This window comes from Nuphar pumila, chromosome 6 (assembly GCF_984573655.1).
Source record: "Nuphar pumila chromosome 6, dmNupPumi1.hap1.1, whole genome shotgun sequence".
Taxonomy (NCBI): Eukaryota; Viridiplantae; Streptophyta; class Magnoliopsida; order Nymphaeales; family Nymphaeaceae; genus Nuphar; species Nuphar pumila.
This window is the reverse complement of record NC_143254.1, coordinates 128,595,104-128,614,259: the sequence shown is the minus strand read 5'-3', so window position 1 is coordinate 128,614,259 and position 19,156 is coordinate 128,595,104. Positions and strand designations below refer to the sequence as shown.

Here is a 19,156-nt window from a genome sequence, read left to right as displayed (position 1 = left end):
ATAAGAAGTTATAAAATTTTCCAGATATAAACTAGACACATAAAGAAAGAAAACCCTTTTTATAGATTTGGAAAATGATCTCCCTTTGCGGAGATATGACTCTCGCAAAATAAACTAAAAACCTGTGCAACTCAAATAACATAGAATAATAGGGGTCTGGTTTTTAATCAAAATGAGGAATGAAAGAACCATAAAAATTGCTGAAAATTAATAGAAATAAAGTAGACTTAATAATGAAGACACCACTTTTTATGAATTTGAAATACGATCTCCGGTTAGGAAGATATGCCCCCCACAAATTGCTCCAGATTTAGATAGCGATTTATGCGGTAAATCGCACAACGATTTGCTGAAGACACTGTAAGTCACAATAGCGATTTACACTTAATGATTTACTGAATAACACCACAAATCGCTATAGTGACTCATGAAATATGCTACAAATCGCTATAACGATTTGTAGTGTTATTCAGTAAGCTGTCACACATAAATCACTATTTGAATCGAGACCAACTTATCGAGGGCGTATCTCTTTAACCGGAGATTGGATGTTCAATCCGTAAAAAGTGACGTCTTCGTTATTGAGTCTAGTTTATTTTTGCAAATTTTCAGTAATTTTTATGATAATTTCATACATGTTTTTGGTTGAAAACCAAGACCTATCACACTCTATATAGTTTGAGTTACTCAAGTTTTTAGTTTATTTTGCAAGAGTCATATCTCCCCAGCGGGAGATCATTTTCCAAACCTGTAAAAAAGGTTTTTTTTTCTTTATTTGTCTAGTTTGTATCTGGAAATTTTTATAACTTTATATACTTATTTGATATTTCAAATATGTTAAAAACCAGAACTGGTTACAAAATTTCAGGTTCTGTAACAGGTCCATTTCCTGAAATTGAACGGTAACTTTTTGAAGTCACCATCTTCAAACCAGAAAAAATAAATAAAAAAATAGTGGGAAAGAGTGTTATGAAAATCTCGAGCAAGAAATAACCGAAGGAAAAATAAGCACCACGATTAAACAAAATACTTTATGGCTCTTTCTTGATAGTCACAAGAGGAAAAGAAAAGAAAAAATTTATACAAGGACCCAAAAAATTTTGGTCTCCAACGAGTCCCTACAATGATTTATAGTGTTGTCGGGTCTCCAACGAGTCACTATAGCGATTTGTAGTGTCTTCCACAAATCACTATAGTGTTATTCAGTAAGTGATTTGTAGTTATAAAATGTGATTTGTAGTGTTATCAAATGTGTATAAAAAGTTATAAAATTTTCCAGATATAAACTAGACACATAAAAAAAGAAAACCCTTTTTACAGTTTTGGACAATGATCTTCCATTGGGTTGATATGACTCTCGCAAAATAAACTAAAAACCTGTCCAACTCAAATAATGCAGAATAATAGGGGTATGATTTTTAATCAAAATGGAGAATAAAATGACTATAAAAATTACTAAAAATCGGCATAAATAAACTAGACTCAATAAGAAAGACACCGCTTTTTACGGATTTGAAATACAATCTCCGGTTAGGGAGATATGCCCCCGACAAGTTGGTCCTGATTTAGATAGCGATTTACGTCGTAAATCGCACAACAATTTGATGAAAACATTGTAAGTCACAATAACAATTTACACATAATGATTTACTGAATAACACCACAAATCGCTATAGCGACTTATGGAATAAACTGCAAATCGCTATAACGATTTGTAGTGTTATTCAGTAAGTCATCACACATAAATCGCTATTTGAATCGAGACCAACTTGTCGAGGGCGTATCTCCCTAACCGAAGATCGGATTTCCGATCCATAAATAGTGACATCTTCGTTATTGAATCTAGTTTATTTTTGCCAATTTTTAGCAATTTTTATGATCATGATCATTTCATACTGTTTTTGGTCGAAAACCAAGACCTTGTAACACTCTATATCGTTTGAGTTACTCAAGTTTTTAGTTCATTTTGTAAGAGTCATATCTCCCCAACGGAAGATCATTTTTCAAATCTGAAAAAAAAGGTTTTCTTTCTTTAGTTGTCTAGTTTATATTTGAATTTTTTTTATAACTTTATATACTCATTTGATATTTCAAATCTGTTAAAAACCAGAACTGGTTACAAAATTTCAGGTTCTGTAACAGGTTCATTTCCTAAAATTGAACGATAACTTCTCGAAGTCACCATCTTCAAACCAGAAAAAAAACATAAAAATCGTGGGAAAGGGTGTTACGAAAACCTCGAGTAAGAAACAACCGAAGGAAACATGGGCACCACGATTAAACAAAACACTTTATTGCGCCGGGGATAGCCCCCGGACCCCCTCCTGTAAGGGCAAAAACTCTGAATCTGGCTCCACAACTTATTAAGTTAAACAATGCTACCCACACCGGGGGGCGCCCACAAACCCCCCTCCTGTGAGGGTAAAAACTCTGAACCAGGCTCCACAACTCATCAAGTTGAACCATGCTACAGTCAGTGTGTAGGTCAGTCGATGCTTGATGGAGCAGTGTAGGATCGTCTGCTGGATGTGTACAAAAGCAGAAAGAGAAGGGAGAGAGAGAGAGGGTTGATGTTCATGGCCTTCTCCAGGGGGGATTCCTTTCTCGGATAATCCTGCAGTGCAGAGACTGAGACTTAAATAACTATCTTCAGAGTACTTAAGTCTTTACAACCACTCTTTTTCTAGAATTGTTGTTTTTTTTGCACCAATGGAGGAAAGGTTACTTAAGTCTTTGCAACTGCATCAAACTTTAACACTAATTAATGCTGACAAACATGGAGATACGAGCTGCACATGCTTACATACGTGGTGCGCTTTGGACCCCCCCAACATGAGATGTAGCTATCTGCCCTGTTCGGGGGGAAGGGGACATATAACTTGCTTCAAATTTTCTCAAAAGCAGTTACACACATATAAACCACAAATAGATAGACAAACACAATTCTTTTTGTTTTTTGGACTAGGTCAAGAGAAAAAAAAACTCTATCATTGCCTGCAAATGGGCAGGCTTCTTATTGGTAAAATCCTTGTGATTGTGATCCCCACTGTGCACCAGTGAGTATACCCAACTTTGATGTTGAAGTAAGAGATGCACTTTAGAACCATTGTGGTTCCATGTCCGGAGACAAACCATGGTCGCCCCTAACCAGGAAGGTGAAGCCCTTGTGGGCCTCAAACACAAAACTATTAGAATCAGAAAACATACTTTTATTCCATAGCAGCACACACCAAATTCTTGATTTTCACAACCTGGTCCATACTTGTCTTTAGCACTATATAGTTTTGTGTGGTGAATTGGCAACCTGTAGGGGTTAGCCTATTAAGAAAAAAAAATAGACAAAAAATACAAGGATATGAGCATGGAATACAACATGCCCCATGTTTTCATCTTTTTCATGTACAGAGGCAATATTACATTTTCCTTATATTATCTAGCCTGGCCTGTAATTCAGTGTCGATACCGCCATCTTCACTGGCTAGTGATTCAGCCTGGGCAACTTTGGTTGCTCCAGCTGGAGCAGCCACGGATGATGATGGAGCTTTGACCAGCTGAAACAATACACATTTATCTCAATTCTCAAATGAAGAAATCAGTAGACCAAAATTTCATAAAAAAATATACAAACAAGAAAAATCTTTTACCTGTGAGGCAATGCCAATTCCTATCTCATCTAGCACCTGGCTCACAAGCTCTTATGTTTCTTCCTCTTCTTCATCTCCTTCCAAAGCATCATCAATGGCATCGTTCATCACCTCTGTTATCATCTCCATCTTTTCACGGTCAGTCAAACTCTTGCATTATCCTTTGCATTGCAGGCAAGTTCATTCGTCTGTTCATTTGCGCCATAGCCTTGGTAACACCTTTCATAGCCTCCCCCATCGCTTGTGTTGATTTTAATGTCTGAAGATATGGAACAAGTTCAATATTAAATCAGTTTAAGGCATTTGGCACTCCTTCAGTGTTGGGTTTCCCTCCTTATTCAAGCATCATCGCAGCAGAATTCCAAGCATGTCGCCTGATCTTGTCGAGGATGTTTTTCGTATTCACTGGTTAGCGATTTATAGAAGTCCTCTCAGCTGAATGACGATTCAGCTGTTCAGAAGTTTGTGGATCAGCTATTTGTTGGTGACGATTTATGGTTAGTGCATGGAACTGCGTAAGTCATTTTCGCTGGATAGCGATTTATGGTTATCGCGGGATAGCGATTTATGGTTATCGCGGGATAACGATCTGTGTTGTCTGTCGGACAACGATTTGTGGTATCACTGGATAGTGATTTGTGGTATCGCTGCATAGCGATTTGTGGCTTCAGCTGAAAGTCGATTTGTGGCATCACTACATGGCGATTTGTGGTCATCGTTGGATAGTGATTTGTGGCATCGCAACATAGTGATTTATGGTATCGTTGGAATAGCGATTTTTGCTAAAGGTGCTTTAGGTAGTTCATATGTTGTGCAAGACGAATAGTTTTTTCGCATTTAATGCGTGTCTCGTCCCTTATATATATATATATATGATAGATGAGAAATGTGAATAGACTTTTCAGTGAGAGCTTTACATAGCGCGAAAAGGCAGAAAGTGTGAGAAACACTTTTAGGGGCACCGAAAGGGTGTGGAGAGAACAAGAGCAAGAAGTGCTGCTACACTATTTTCATGACAGCTTCGTCAAGTTGGTTCTTCAGATGATTTGTTTATTGTTCTTCAGTGAAGTATATCCTCTTGTTCATTTCGTTACACCTTGTGTGTTTACAAGGCTTATGCCTTTTGGCCACTCTTATAATCTTTGTTTGAAGATAGTGGAAGGTGATGACCTATCGATCGCCGTGAACGTACCTCAGTTGAGAGGGAACCACGTAAATCATTGTGTGTTGTTTTGTTTCTGCTGTTGGTTTGGTTTTATTTCTTCCACTATCATTGTCGTATTGTTTCCATCGATTCACACTTGTGGGGAAGACTCGATCCGTCTGTTTGTTTTTGCAAGTCTCTGTTCTGTTTTCCCAACATCTAGTATTAGAGCTTTGGTTCATATATTTATGTGTGAAGTCATGGAGAACAACGTTGTTGGTCATATGATCAGTTTGAATGGTACAAACTGGATGACATGAAAAACTAAGATGAAAGACCTCTTAGTTTGTAAAGGTTTTTATGAACTCATTGAGGGTATCAACGACAAACCGAAAGAGATGAAAGATGATGAATGAAGAAAACTAGACCGAAAGATGGTCGGTTTCATTCGACAGTGGATAGATGACATTGACTTTCATAACGTCTCTATAGAAATTTCGGTGCATGGCCTTTGGAGCAAACTAAAAAGCCTTTACGACAAAAAGATGACAGTGAATAAGGCCTTTCTATTTCGAAAGCTTGTAAACCTCAAGGATAAAGAGGGTAGCTCTATTGCAGGGCATTTGAACAACATCAAAAGCATTGTGAATCAACTGACCACAATGAAGATCGCTTTTGATGATGAGCTACAAGCTTTGTTGCTCCTCAGTTCCCTTCCTGAGAGTTGGCAAACATTGGTAGTTACAGTTAGTAACTCTGTACCTGATGGAATGGTAATTATGAGCCAAGTTACCAGCAGCCTGCTGAATGAAGAGACCAGGAGAAGGTCATCAGGTACTGCTTTTACCTTCGAGGCGCTTGTGGTTGAAAACAGGGGGAGAGGCAGGAGTAACAGCAAGACTCCGCACTTTCACGACAAATCTAGAGGCCACTCACACTCGAGCTCATGGAAAGACATCGAGTGTTATTATTGCCACAAGAAGGGGCATATGAAGAGGGAGTGCAGAAAGCTCAAGTTTAAGGAGGAGAGCAAAGAAAAGAGCCCAGAAGAGAAGCACGGTGCCACAACCGCAGTCAGAGACGAAGAGCTCATGGTTGTCTGTGATGGCGCCAGCATAAATCTGATCGGTCAGGAGACTGATTGGGTGATTGACTCTGGTGCTTCATTCCATGTTACCTCATAGGCGGATTTCTTCACTTCCTACTCGCAAGGAGATTTCGAGAACGTCCGAATGGAAAATGAAGATGTGTCAAAGATTGTCGGCATGGGCGACATTTGTTTGAAAATGAGCGTTGGCTACAAGTTGTTGCTGAAAGACGTGAGGCATGTACCAGACATCCGACTAAATTTGATCTCTGCCAAAAAGTTGGATGATGAGGGCTACAACAACACCTTCAGTGATGGAAGGTGGAAATTAACCAAGGGTTCCTAGGTGGTAGCCAGAGAAACAAATGTATGTTCCCTTTACACTTTGCAAGCGAAGGTATGCAAGAGTGTTGTGAATGCTGTGGAGGCTGGCTCGTCCATAGAGTTATGGCATAAAAGGCTCGGGCACATGAGCGAGAAAGGGCTGCAAGTTCTGGTCAAGAAAGAGCTCCTGACAGGTGCAACAGGTACATCTTTGGAACCATGTGTCCATTGATTCCATGGTAAACAGAATAGAGTTTCTTTCTATAGAAGCATTGCATCTAGAAAATCTCACGTTCTAGATCTTGTACATTCTGATGTGTGTGGACCCTTGAAGGTCAAGACACTTGGTGGTGCACTATACTTTGTGACTTTTATTGATGATCACTCTAGGAAAGTTTGGGCTTATACACTGAGAACTAAAGACCAAGTTCTAGATGTATTCAAGCACCTTCAGGTTATAGCTGAAAGAGAAACTGACAGGCAATTGAAGTGTGTTCGCTCGGTTAATGGCGGCGAATACCTTGGGCCATTTGATCAGTATTGCACCAATCATGGCATCATGCATGAAAGGACTGTGAGGATGTGTGATCATCGCAAAACATTTTCTCTTGTATCCTTCTCTCTTTTCCTCCTTTTCCTTTCTAGTCTCTATTTCCCTTTTTAAAGGGGAAATAAAAGGCAAAAAAAAGAGAGAAGAGAAGAGAAAGAAGAGAGAGGAATTCTTTTGCGAAGGTCTCACTTGACCTGAATTTTGAAAAGATTTTTAAAACTACTCGCCTCTGTTTTGAAATATTTGCGGGAAAAAGGAAGAGACGAGGTTCGCTCGTCGGTACGAGGTTTGACCGTTCCTGACGCATTTACCAGGGGTAATCGAACCAAGGATCGAATTTATGCCTTTTTGCTTTGCCTTAATATTGTCTAAGAATTTATTCTAAGTCTAAGAATGCACAAAGAATCATGTTTGTGTAATGCAAAAATGTATGCTCTTTTGAGAAGAATAATTCAATTTTTTTTTGGGATTTTTCAAGTGATTTTTGAAATAAATTTGAGGATACTTGAGAAAAATGATTCAAAGGGTTAAAATTGATTTAGAAAAGTTGGATTTTTGGATATAAACTCAAAGTTTAGAATAAACCTGAGTTTTGAGAAAGATAACTCGAAATCCTGAAGTTGGAATCATAACTGAGATCAAAAGACTTGAAAATGGCTTTAGGCTTGTTTTTGAAGAAGGAAGATTCAAGATTGAAGATAAGAATTTAAATAGAACTTGAAAATAAGAATGGGACTTGAAATTGAGATTGAATATGAATTTTGAAATTGGTTTTAAACTTTGAAAAATAGAATTGAGAATTGAATTTGGAAATGGAATTTGAAATTGGAAATGAATCTTGAAATTGAGATTTTAAATTTGAAATCTGAAATTGAATTTGAATTTCAAAGAAGGAGTTTGAGATCTCTGAAGAAAGTAGGGTTGAAATTTAAATCTAGAATTGAAAACCAAGATGAAATTTGGAAATAGGGATTGAATTCCGGATTTAAAGTTTAAAATCAGAATGAAATTTGGATACAGAATGAATTCAAGAAATTCAAATGGAATTTGGAAATAGAATTTGGATTTAAGAATGGAATTGGATTGAGAAATGGAATTCAAGATAGGATTTTGATTGGAAAGCTGGATTTGGGAATGGATTTTTGAAAATGGAATTGGATTTGAGGAATCCAAATGGATTTTGAAAATAGGATTGAATTTTGGAAATCCAGATGGAACTTGGAATTGGATTTGAGAAATCCAAATGAAATTTGAAGATAGAATTGGATTTCAGAAATCCAGATGAAACCTGAAATTGGATCTGAGAGACCCTAGATCGATTTTTGAAATCAAAAAAGAAGGATTAGAAAATGAAATTTGAATGAGGTGATGAATCTGAAAATTTCAAAGTTGAATTGAACTTTGAAATTAAATTGAATTTGAACTTGAATTTGAAAATGAATTTGAAATTTTCAAAGTCGAATTGAACTCTGAAATTTGATTTGGAATTTAAATTTTTGATTTTCAAAGTTAAATTGAAAATTTGAAATTGGGATATTGAATTTTGAATTTTTAGAGATGAATTCAAAATTTCAAAGTTAAATTGAGCTTTGAAATTAGAATATTGAATTTTTAAATTTTGAAAAAATAGAGTATTATATAATAAATCGTATTTAAATTCAAGTGAAGAATAAAACACATTTTTGGTGCCTTTATAGAATTTAAAATAAAATTAACTCTCAATATATCCAGACTATGGCCATTGATATATATTTTGAGTTAATTTTAAGTTAAAGTTTGATAAAGGAAAAAAATATTTAGGAATATGATGATTTTTGAAAAGAGATCCAGTGTGGATCTAATGTTATTCCATAAAAGATAAAAATCCTAAGCATTGTCCACATTTTGACTATGGCCATCAATGTGGGTCATTTGCTTAGGGTTAATTACCTTTTATTAGAACGGTGCACATGCCATTCGTGTTTCACCATTTGTGGATTTTTGAAAAATAAAGAGGAAAATAATATGAAACAGATAATTCATGATATTTACATGCTCATACATTCTAATCTAAAAACGGGAAATGTAAAATTTCTCATGATCATCTAACTATTACATCATTGAATTAAATAACAAATTTTTAAGCTAAGAAGAAAATTGCATTTTCCATGTATTTCCTGCAAAAGACAGAGTTAGCATAAGCAAAAGAATATATATATAAAATGGAAATATCATATGCAGGGTGCTGGAATGTTGTGTCTATGCTTCGAGTTAATGAAAATTTTAATATATCATGGATGAGAAAACACATATATTGAAATGAATTGAATGAAGGAATGAATGTCCAAAGATGCATATGTAATATGCTAAAATGGATATTTGAGCTACATGCATAATACTCTAAACATTACTATTTCAGTTTTGAAGGTAATCACATGATGCAACTACGACTATGTTGACTTAGTCTTATTGACAAGGAGAGCAAAACTTTGCTCAGTTTCATACATGTATTATTTAAGGAAAATTTGTATTACCTAACATTCTAGAAGCTATTCCAGGTGCCTTGTAATCCTGATACTTGCTAACTCCTTCACAGCAAAATATTAGTTTGTTGCCTTAGAAATCATATTGAAAAGGGGATGCTGTGGATATGATACAACTGGTGGCTGTGTAAGTACAGGTGACTAAATGCTAAGGTGCAAGGAAACAAAAAAAATGGAACAGATGTTATGAATATGAGAGATGAAAAGTTATATTAAGGTGCAGATAATGATGACTGATACAGAAAATGAATGTTGTGCATATGCAGGTAAGGACAGAGGATGATGTGCAAAGATTTGGGAAGAAGCTACAGGGCGTTACAGTGGAGGATACTGATTCCAAAACAAATATTATGTATTAAAAGCCATAACAAGTCACCACCCAAGGGGAAGTATATACATTCTGCAAAACAAGTGGTACCAAATGCAGGTATGCCTTTAGTGGATCTGAGCTTCTCTACCTCTGGTACCAAATGTTGCCTTACTTTTGTGATCTAGGCAAACCATAGAACATAATACATAAGAATCTCTCTATGTGCTAAGATGAATATACAAGTGTGAGTGGTACAAGCAGGAATGCTGAAGATTGAAATAAGTATGAGGCACAAATGGCAGGCTTACAAAAGAGTGGGCATCCACCGCAGCCTTAAGGTTGCTATGCCATAAACATATTGGGGGCCCCGACAGCCTAATGTACTATGAAGACACAGTAGGTCATGCTGCAGTGAAGGCAATCGCTACTGCTGCGAGTGTTGTTGCCGTAGCTGGAGCTGAAGCTTAACTAGTTGATGCTCCCAACAGGACTTTGCCTATGTAACAAACAAAGAAAATGGGCTATACCTTTTCTCATCTCCTGATTTGCAGAGTACCCAAGATTCTCGACAACGGATGATATATCTGGTGACTTGAACTGCAGTAGATTCATCCCTTCAAACTCAGACTGAGCAATTATGGATTATCATGCTATTTAATAACAATGACGAAGTGTTATCATCTTTATTATTGCTGTATAAAACCTTGACGCAGGAAGAAATAGCTGGAATGGATCATGGAGGGGCGACTAACACTGATTTCTGCAACAATTCTATTCTCGAAAATCTGAAATATAATATCACCAAGCAAAAGTTAGGAGAGCTCCCCCAATAGCAGGCTTATACAATTTTATTTGGTAGCTGCTGAAATACATGGATTGACAGGGCCCTGGAAAGGTTGGTTGGTACCAACGTTGGAACTTAAAATACATTGTGATCAGAATCATACCTTCCTCAATGAACTCCTGTAAGATCAGTTACTGAAATATCTGAGCTATTTAGTCCAGACAAAATTGAAGTCTCAGATTCTACCATCGTGAGCCCAGGTGATCTCAAAATGTTAATAAGTAACTGAAAGTAAGTTGAATGAAGTATCACCTCTTCAAAATCCTGGGGTTGAGAGGATTGTTGTAAAGGAAGGTATACTAGAACATAGGGGGCATGCAGAAGAAAACTTATCTGGTAGACATTTGCATCAAATTTCCTTGCAGAGAAATGGCCTCTGCTAATTGAGTTCAACAAATCGTATTTCCACCGTATGTACAAACAAGGTTTTGGTTAAGTCAAATGGCGCCAACCAGTTGCATTTCAGTCAGTACATACAGATGCACTGCTCTTGTTCCATAGAGCAGCCACCCCCTATGGAATATCTTCACAGTGTAAAAAAAAAAATTCATGCGATCACTTCAAACCTATTTATTCCCCACGACAATAGCTCACGCTGAAGCCCAAAGTCGTATGATACTTACAATTGAAGTTTTACAAATAGTCTTATACGAAGGTTGATTGAAAATGGAAAGATTGGATTATATTTCAAACAAACCGTATATCTCCACTCAACCGAATGAAGCCACCCATATCCAAGATTTCATAATTGAGGATCGGATTTCCATTGTATTGGGACAACGCAGATCACGAGCCTAAATCTCGGGCAAAAGGGGTACCAAACTCAGGATCAAGTTACTCACTAAGGATCAATAAGCACTATCATCACATTTCTTGTATCCGCTGATCTCCATCCTCGTGAAACACATATACCCCTATTCTAAATGCATAGGTGAGGATGTAACCAAAAGAGGTAGGCAACATGGTTCAGAGCAAGTAGGCCACAACAAAAAAAAAGAGAAAAGAAAAGAAAAACCGAAATAGGAGAAATAGCTAAATCAATGAAATGATAACCCATAAATAGCATTGCAGGAGCCGAATAGAGAGATTTTCAATCAAATCGATTCTGGATGATTTTCATAGCAAACGATTATGTCACAATAAACAAGAAAGAAGATGGGACGGAATAAAATGATCATACACAATGAGAAAACTAGAAACAAACAAACAAACAAACAAAATCAGTCGATGAAATGGCTTAGTCGGGATTGAACGAACTAATACTCAAATTGCCTAAACTAAAGAAATTTTGAAACAAAAAAAAGAAATTGTCAGAATCAGATCATCCCGTTGATGTTGCACGCATGCAAATTGAAATCGCTATGAGCAAATCGATAATGCAAGAGGTGCGTTAACGAAGTAAGAATAAAAAAAAATGGAACTCAAACATAGAGGAAAAGCAATGGATTCTTATCGTAACCTGATGCTACAGGGAGGATCAGCCTTCTTTAAACAATTTGGAGAAATCCAGAGAAGAGGGGACCGTGAACCATCAAACATCTAGAAATAAAATGCGAAAATTTTATTTTAACAAGGTGGATGATCAAATCCTTTAAAAACCTGAAATCAAATACGAAACAAACCATCCGATATGATCAAGAGTAAATGGGAAATCAAAATGATAAAAATAAAAGGAAATAGGATATGAAAACGAGGAACAGAAGAAAACAGGAAGATCAGAATAATGAACACAATAACATCAAAGAAGAGCAAAATAAATGTTGGAGTCAGATTACTCCATTGCTATAGCAACAGGTGGGTCGGTCCTGCTATATGCAGGTCGATCCCACCCCTTTGCTTTATGAGAAAAAGAAGAAAAATAAAGAAGAATGGAAATTAAAACAAAGGGATGCTACGAAAGAGAAGAAAATTTCTATAGAGAACCAAAGAAGGAGTTACTTACCTGTAACTGCAACAGGGGTGGTCGATCTCTCTCTACTAACTGAAGAGAATAAGAGGAAATAGGGAGATGAAGAAGAAGAAGAGGAAAGAGAGAGAATGAGGAAGAAGGAAGAAAATTACATGCGTAGAAGGGTGGAGGGGTAAAGACGATGAGGAATCGACCCCCATGAGGGTCGGTTTTATAAGAAAAAGTTGTTTAGGCTTATTTTCAATGGAGGTCCAATATTTTTATGAAATTTTCAAAAAGAAGATTTTATGTTTTACAACTTTTCAAAATAATGAAAGGCTATTTTCTTCTGAAATGCTTTCTTTATGTTTCTGAGAAGAGTTCTAAAAATACAAGGGATTTTTAGGGAAACGGGACCCAAATAAGGCTTTTAAAACATTTTTACAAAATTTTTGTTTTAAGACTTTAAGATTTTTCTAAAATGAGGTTCTTATGAAAAATGCAGAATTTGTTTCAGAAAACGAACCTCAAAATGGATCTGGATCCAAGATTTTCAGAAAATATTGGGTTTGGATCTAAATTTGAGATCGAATCGAGATAAAACATCCGAGAAAATTTAAAGAATTGATTTTTTTGAAGAATAAGAAATCTGGGATCAGAATTGGATCCAAATATCCAATTCGGATCAGAAATTGGGTCAGAATTGAAAATTGAGTCTGGATTCAAGAGAACCTGAGAAATGAATGAAAATCTGACCAGAAATTGACCCAGTTTATTTAGAGAACGGGCTCAGGGGCAAAAAAGAAGTGTTTGGATTTTTTTGGAAAATTTGGGGTGTTCACAGATGCCCCTCTTTGCTGCTAAGCCGAGCTTAGCGGCAAAGAAAACACACCAAATTTTCTAAAATGCCAGAGTCAATAGGGCTGAACTGGGTGTGGAAGAATTATTTTTGTAAAACATTATTCTCAGGTTTGATACCTTATCCTAGAAGATTTTGAGAAGAAACAAAATCCTCGAGAATGAAAATAATTTGGACAGAAGAACATTATTCTCCCTCTTCTTTTATTTTCTCTTCTCTCTTCTTTGTCTATCTTTTATTTCCCCTTCAAAAAGGGAAATAGAGGTTAGAAAGGCTAAGAGAAGGAAGAGAGAGAAACCAAAAGAAATTTTTTTGCGATGATCACAGGATGACACCTCAACAAAATGGGGTTGCTGAGATGATGAATTGCACAATTCTTGAGAAAGTCAAATGTTTGCTATCACACTCTAAATTGCCAAGATCTTTCTGGGGTGAGGCAATAAGGACAACGGTTGATCTTATCAACTTATCTCCTTCTATTCCCTTGAAGGGAGATGTTCCAGAGAAAGTTTGGACATGGAAAGAACCTTCTTATGGACACTTAAGAGTGTTCGGCTGCAGAACATTTGTTTATATTCCGAAAAAAGAGAGCTCCAAACTTGATCTAAAAGCCAAGCAATGCATATTCCTTGGCTACGGACATGAAGAATTTGGTTACAGACTGTATGACCCTGTTGATAAGAAGGTGGTCAGAAGTCGAGATGTTGTCTTCTTGTAAGATCAGACCATTGAAGACATTGGTGAGTCTGAGCCATCAGAGTCCAGTAAAGGTGATCTTGTTGACATAGATCCCCTTGATGCACCGGTTGTTTGTGATTCTGTGGAGGAGATGCCACCTCCTCATAATGATGCAGAGGAAGGAAGTGCTGAGACAGAAATTGAGGGGGAGCCAGCACCCCAAGAGCCACTTCCTCAGACTCCGATAAGGAGGTCTACCAGGGAGAAAAAACCATCTAAGAAATACTCATCAAATGAGTATGTGATGATTACATATCAAGGTGAGCCAGAAACTTTTGAAGAAGTTTTGGAGGATGAAACCAAGTCTGAATGGCTTAAGGCAATGAAAGAAGAAATTGATTCATTGCATGAGAATCACACCTTTGATTTGATAGAGACACCTAAAGAAAAAAAGGTGTTGAAGAACAAATGGGTCTTCAAGCAGAAGACTGATGAGAACAACTCCCAACCTAGATACAAGGCACGACTTGTAGTGAAAGGTTTTGCTCAAAAGAAGGGAGTTGACTTTGATGAGATCTTTTTGCCAGTTGTGAAGATGTCCTTCATCCAAACTGTGCTCGGTATAACTGCAAGCATGAACTTAGAAGTTGAGCAGCTTGATGTGAAGACTGCATTTTTGCATGGTGACTTGGAAGAAGAAATTTATATGGAGCAAACTCAGGGCTTCATTGACAAGGGTAAAGAGCACCAAGTTTGCAAGTTGAAGAAGAGCTTGTATGGATTGAAGCAAGCACCAAGGCAGTGGTATAAGAAATTCAATTCCTTTATGACTAAGCATGGATATTCAAGAACCTCTACAGACCATTGTGTGTTTGTGAAGAAATTTTCAGATGATAATTTTACCATTCTCCTGCTTTATATGGATGATATGCTGATTGTGAGCCAAGACATCAACAAAATTATCAAGTTGAAGTTGGAGCTGAGTGAGACCTTTGCCATGAAGGATTTAGGTCTAGCAAAACAGATTCTTAGGATGAAAATCGTTCATGACAGGTCATATGGGTTGATCTGGTTATCGCAAGAGAAGTACATTAGAAAGGTTCTTGAGAGGTTCAATATGGACAAAGCAAAGCCATTTCAAACTTAGTTCAAGTCAATGTCTTGCAAATGATGAAGAAGGAATCGAGATACAAAAAATTCTCTATGCTTCGGCAGTAGGTTCGTTGATGTATGCTATGGTCTGTACTCGACCAGACATAGCTCATGTTATTGGAGTTGTTAGTCGATTTCTATCAAATCTAGGGAAAAACATTGGGCAACAGTGAAATGGATTCTGAGGTATCTTCAGGGCACTTCGAAGTTGAGTTTGTACTTTGGAAATGGTGAACCTATTCTTAAAGGATTCACAGATTCTGATATGGCTGGTGATATAGACAGTAGAAAATCTACTTCTGGGTATTTGATTACCTTTGCAGGGGGAGCAGTTGCATGACAGTCGAAATTATAGAAATGTGTAGCTCTCTCAAATACAGAAGCTAAGTTCATCGCCATTACAGAAGCCAATAAAGAATTGTTGTGGGTGAAGAAATTCTTGCAAGAGCTGGGCTTCAAGCAAGAAGTGTAAGTTCTTCACTGTGATAGCCAGAGTGTGATTCACTTAAGTAAGAATTTCTCGTTTCACTCAAGATCAAAACATATTGATGTTCAATATCATTGGATTCAGGATGCCTTGAATGAAAAATTGCTGCAACTGGAGAAAGTGCATACAGATGACAATACATCAGATATGCTGACCAAACCATTGCCCAAGGACAAGCATGAGAAGTGTCGATTCCTAACAGAAATGGAAAAAGCTTCCACATAAGTCGGGAAGGGGGAGAATTGTTGGGTTTCCCTCCTTATTCAAGCATCACCACATCAGAATTCCAAGCACGTAGCCTGATCTTGTCGAGGATATTTTTCGTATTCGCTGGTTAGCGATTTATAGAAGTCCTCTCAGCTGAATAAGGATTCAGTTGTTCAAAAGTTTGTGGACCAGCTATTTGTCGATGACGATTTGTGGTTAGTGCATGGAGCAGCGTAAGTCATTTTCGTATTCGCTGGATAGCGATTTATGGTTATCGCGAGATAGCGATCTGTGCTGTCTGTCGAACAACGATTTGTGGTATCACTGGATAGTGATTTGAGGCATCGCTGCATAGCGATTTGTGGCATGACTATATGTCGATTTGTGGTAATCGCTGGATAGCGATTTGTGGCATCACAATATAGTGATTTGTAGTATCGCTAGAATAGAGATTTATGCTAAAGGCGCTTCAGGCGTTTCGTATGTTGTGCAAGACGTTTAGTCTTTTCACATTTAATGCGGGTCTCGTCCCCTATATATATAGGATGGATGAGAAAGGTGAATAGACTTTTCAGTGAGAGCTTTGCAGAGCACTGTAAACACCCCAAATTTTCACTCACCTTCCTGATATATCCATCCATCATCACATTTCGGTTCTCCGGAATCAATGAAGGGCAAAATGGTGATTTTCTGAGATTGAACCTTGCAGAAAGTCCTAAATTCCATTCTCGAGTCTCAAAACTTTTTTATTTAAACCCAGAGACATCTTCAAACTGCAAATTTTCAAAATCTCATGCTTAACCAGAAGTCAGAATTTTCAAATTCAAATTCAAAGTGGCAATTTCGTGGGACATGTCTTTGCATAACATCGCATGAGCATTTCATATCATTTCACTGCACAACATGTCATTCTGAGATCCAGAACTCCTGATTTTCAAAAATGTCAATCCAGATTCGAGTTTTAAATATTTCAAAATTGATTTCAAACCCTTGGGTTTTTAAAATTGCCAAATTCTTCCCATTTTACCCCCAGGGCTCCGAATTACAAAAGTTTTTCTCAAGAAAACGATCTGGATAGTTTTGGACATTGATTTTCAAGATTTCGTCAGTTGAAAAGAGGGGGACACAACTTCAAAATTCATAAGACCTTATTTCAAACTTTTACAAAAAGGGCTCCGAATTTCCCCGCATCTTTCTAAATTTTGCCCTGAAGAACCATTTTCTTCCAAGTTTTGAAATCAAACCAAAATTCACTTCGTGTTTTCTAAACTAGCCAACTATTGTGAAAATTCCAAAATATCTCATTTGACTTTTATTTCAAATAAGTGGCGTCGGACCCGCCTCGAGGTGGTGTCACACTCAAATTCTAAAAAATTTCTCTTATTTTCAAAACAGTGCCCATTCGGGAGTGGCACCGATTTATAATTTTTTTTTTATTTAGCTCAATTTTAATGAAATAATTAGTGGGGCCACGTAGGTGGCGCCCCACTAAGACTCCTTGCCAAGAAAAGCAAACTTTTTTATATACTCCAAAAAGTTTTCAACTCCAGTGAGGTGGCACCACCTTAAAAAAAAAAAAGAGAAAAACAAAAACAAAAACAAAAATTTGTTTTTTATTTTTTTTCCATTTTCTTTTTAGTTATTACTTTTCAGCCCCCCAAAAGGCGCCATCGTGAAGCCCTACCCATAAAACATTCACTTTACCTAAGTTGCAGGGAAAGGAACCGAAATTTCTGAGCGAGCAAGCCGTTCCCTTCTCAAAGATTGACGAGTTTTCAAAAGTTTTTAAAATTTTGTTTGAAATATTTTCAAATCTCTTCAAATAAATCGGTTGAGAAGCTTTTGAAAAGCTATTTTTTTTTTGTGGATAAGGAAGGGAGCAATCTTTAAAAAGGGGCCCCCTTTGATCGCCAAGGGGACCAATTTTTTTTTTCAGACTTCGACCTCTCTGAACTCTCAAGTTCCTCTGTTTCCTCCATTTTTGGGAGAGGGTTTTGCTTTTCAAAAGCCCCTTTTCGCCCCCCGATTGGATTCCAACTCTGCCTATCTTTCGAATTCCCCTGATTCTTCCATTGGCTTGAACTTTTCTTTTTAACCCCCTTTCATAATCTGTGGTGGGTTCAACATTTAATAGCCTTCAACGGAATAACCTAGGAGGGTCGTTTGAACTAGAGACGTGTGCTGGCGGTATACTGCCCTCCTTGAACTCCATTCTAGATATCGAGTGTTCTCACTATCAAGCAAGGCTTTTTCAAGGTTCAACATTCAGAAAGCATCCAGTCCGGTGATTAGGTGAGAACTCTCTGTTACACTTTCATGTCTGTGAATTAGTTAGCATATTCATCTTACGCATATAGTGAATCCATTTTCTTTGGGGTAATGCGATTTACATTCATGGTTGCTGCATCTGTCAAAGAGCGATGATGCTTCACAATAGCACCTTCGATCTCTATTAAGAATAAATTTTTACCAAATCACCATCTTTCTCATATCGTCTTTATTGGGTTGCTTCAATACCATGAATATCATGGTACAATGTATTATTTCAATTCAATGTTTTTCAAACTATCATCCGGATCATCTCACATCACATGTCATACTTCAGGAAGGTTATTGAATTTTTTTTTTTTTTAGAAATATCATTTTCATTCAGTCCTTGTACAGGCAGAGAGTAAAATTTCAGGTAGCATCATCTGTTTCAAACGTTCTCTTTGTTTTCTTCTCTGCTTTTGTGATTAATAATGATATTTTCTCATTCTGCTCATTTTACTGGTTTTTACTTACATTCACAGTCTTTTGATCAGTCATTTGCATAGCCTCATATCAAAACGATATCCAAGAGGGATTATCGTACAGTAAAAGATGCCCTTAACCAAGGCATTACACTTTCTTTTTATTGTTTTATCTATATTTACCCATCCTGTATATTTCCATTCCATCATATGGTAGTTGCAGAGGAACCATCATACCTTGTCTATTGTTTTTTTTTTACTTTTACTGCCCTTGCTATATTTACCTCACCTATCTCTTGTTTTCATTTAGCATAACTCTGAGATTATATGCTGATCGGTAGCAGGGAAATAAGTTTTTCTTTTGATAATGATGACCGTTACTGGTTTTAGTTATCTGTGTCAATGCTACTACCTGCAACAAGTCTATCATTGTATTTCTATTCCTTTACATATTTTTTTTCTTCTTCTTTTACTTTCTGTATGTCTTTTACATTAACAGCTCATTCAGGAATGTATTTTTCAACTATCTGTACATCTACTGGCAGCTTCTTATAAGCACATCCAGTTTGTTGTCTCTCTTCAGCCTCTGCAGATCAACATACTCTGTATTCTGTCCAGCCGAACCTATGTGAAATCTATAATATATATCTGTAAATAGCGCCATCCAGGGTCTTATAATAGTCATTATGAATGAGTATTTGCTGGAATCGTTTACTACCAGCAATTGA

General features: G+C 37.0%; 1 pseudogene; it reads right to left on the bottom strand.

The window, feature by feature from the left end:
* Nucleotides 1–3,413: 3,413 nt before the first annotated feature.
* LOC149836177 (vacuolar protein sorting-associated protein 2 homolog 1-like) overlaps nucleotides 3,414–19,156 on the bottom strand; it is a 22,700-nt pseudogene continuing 6,957 nt past the window's right edge.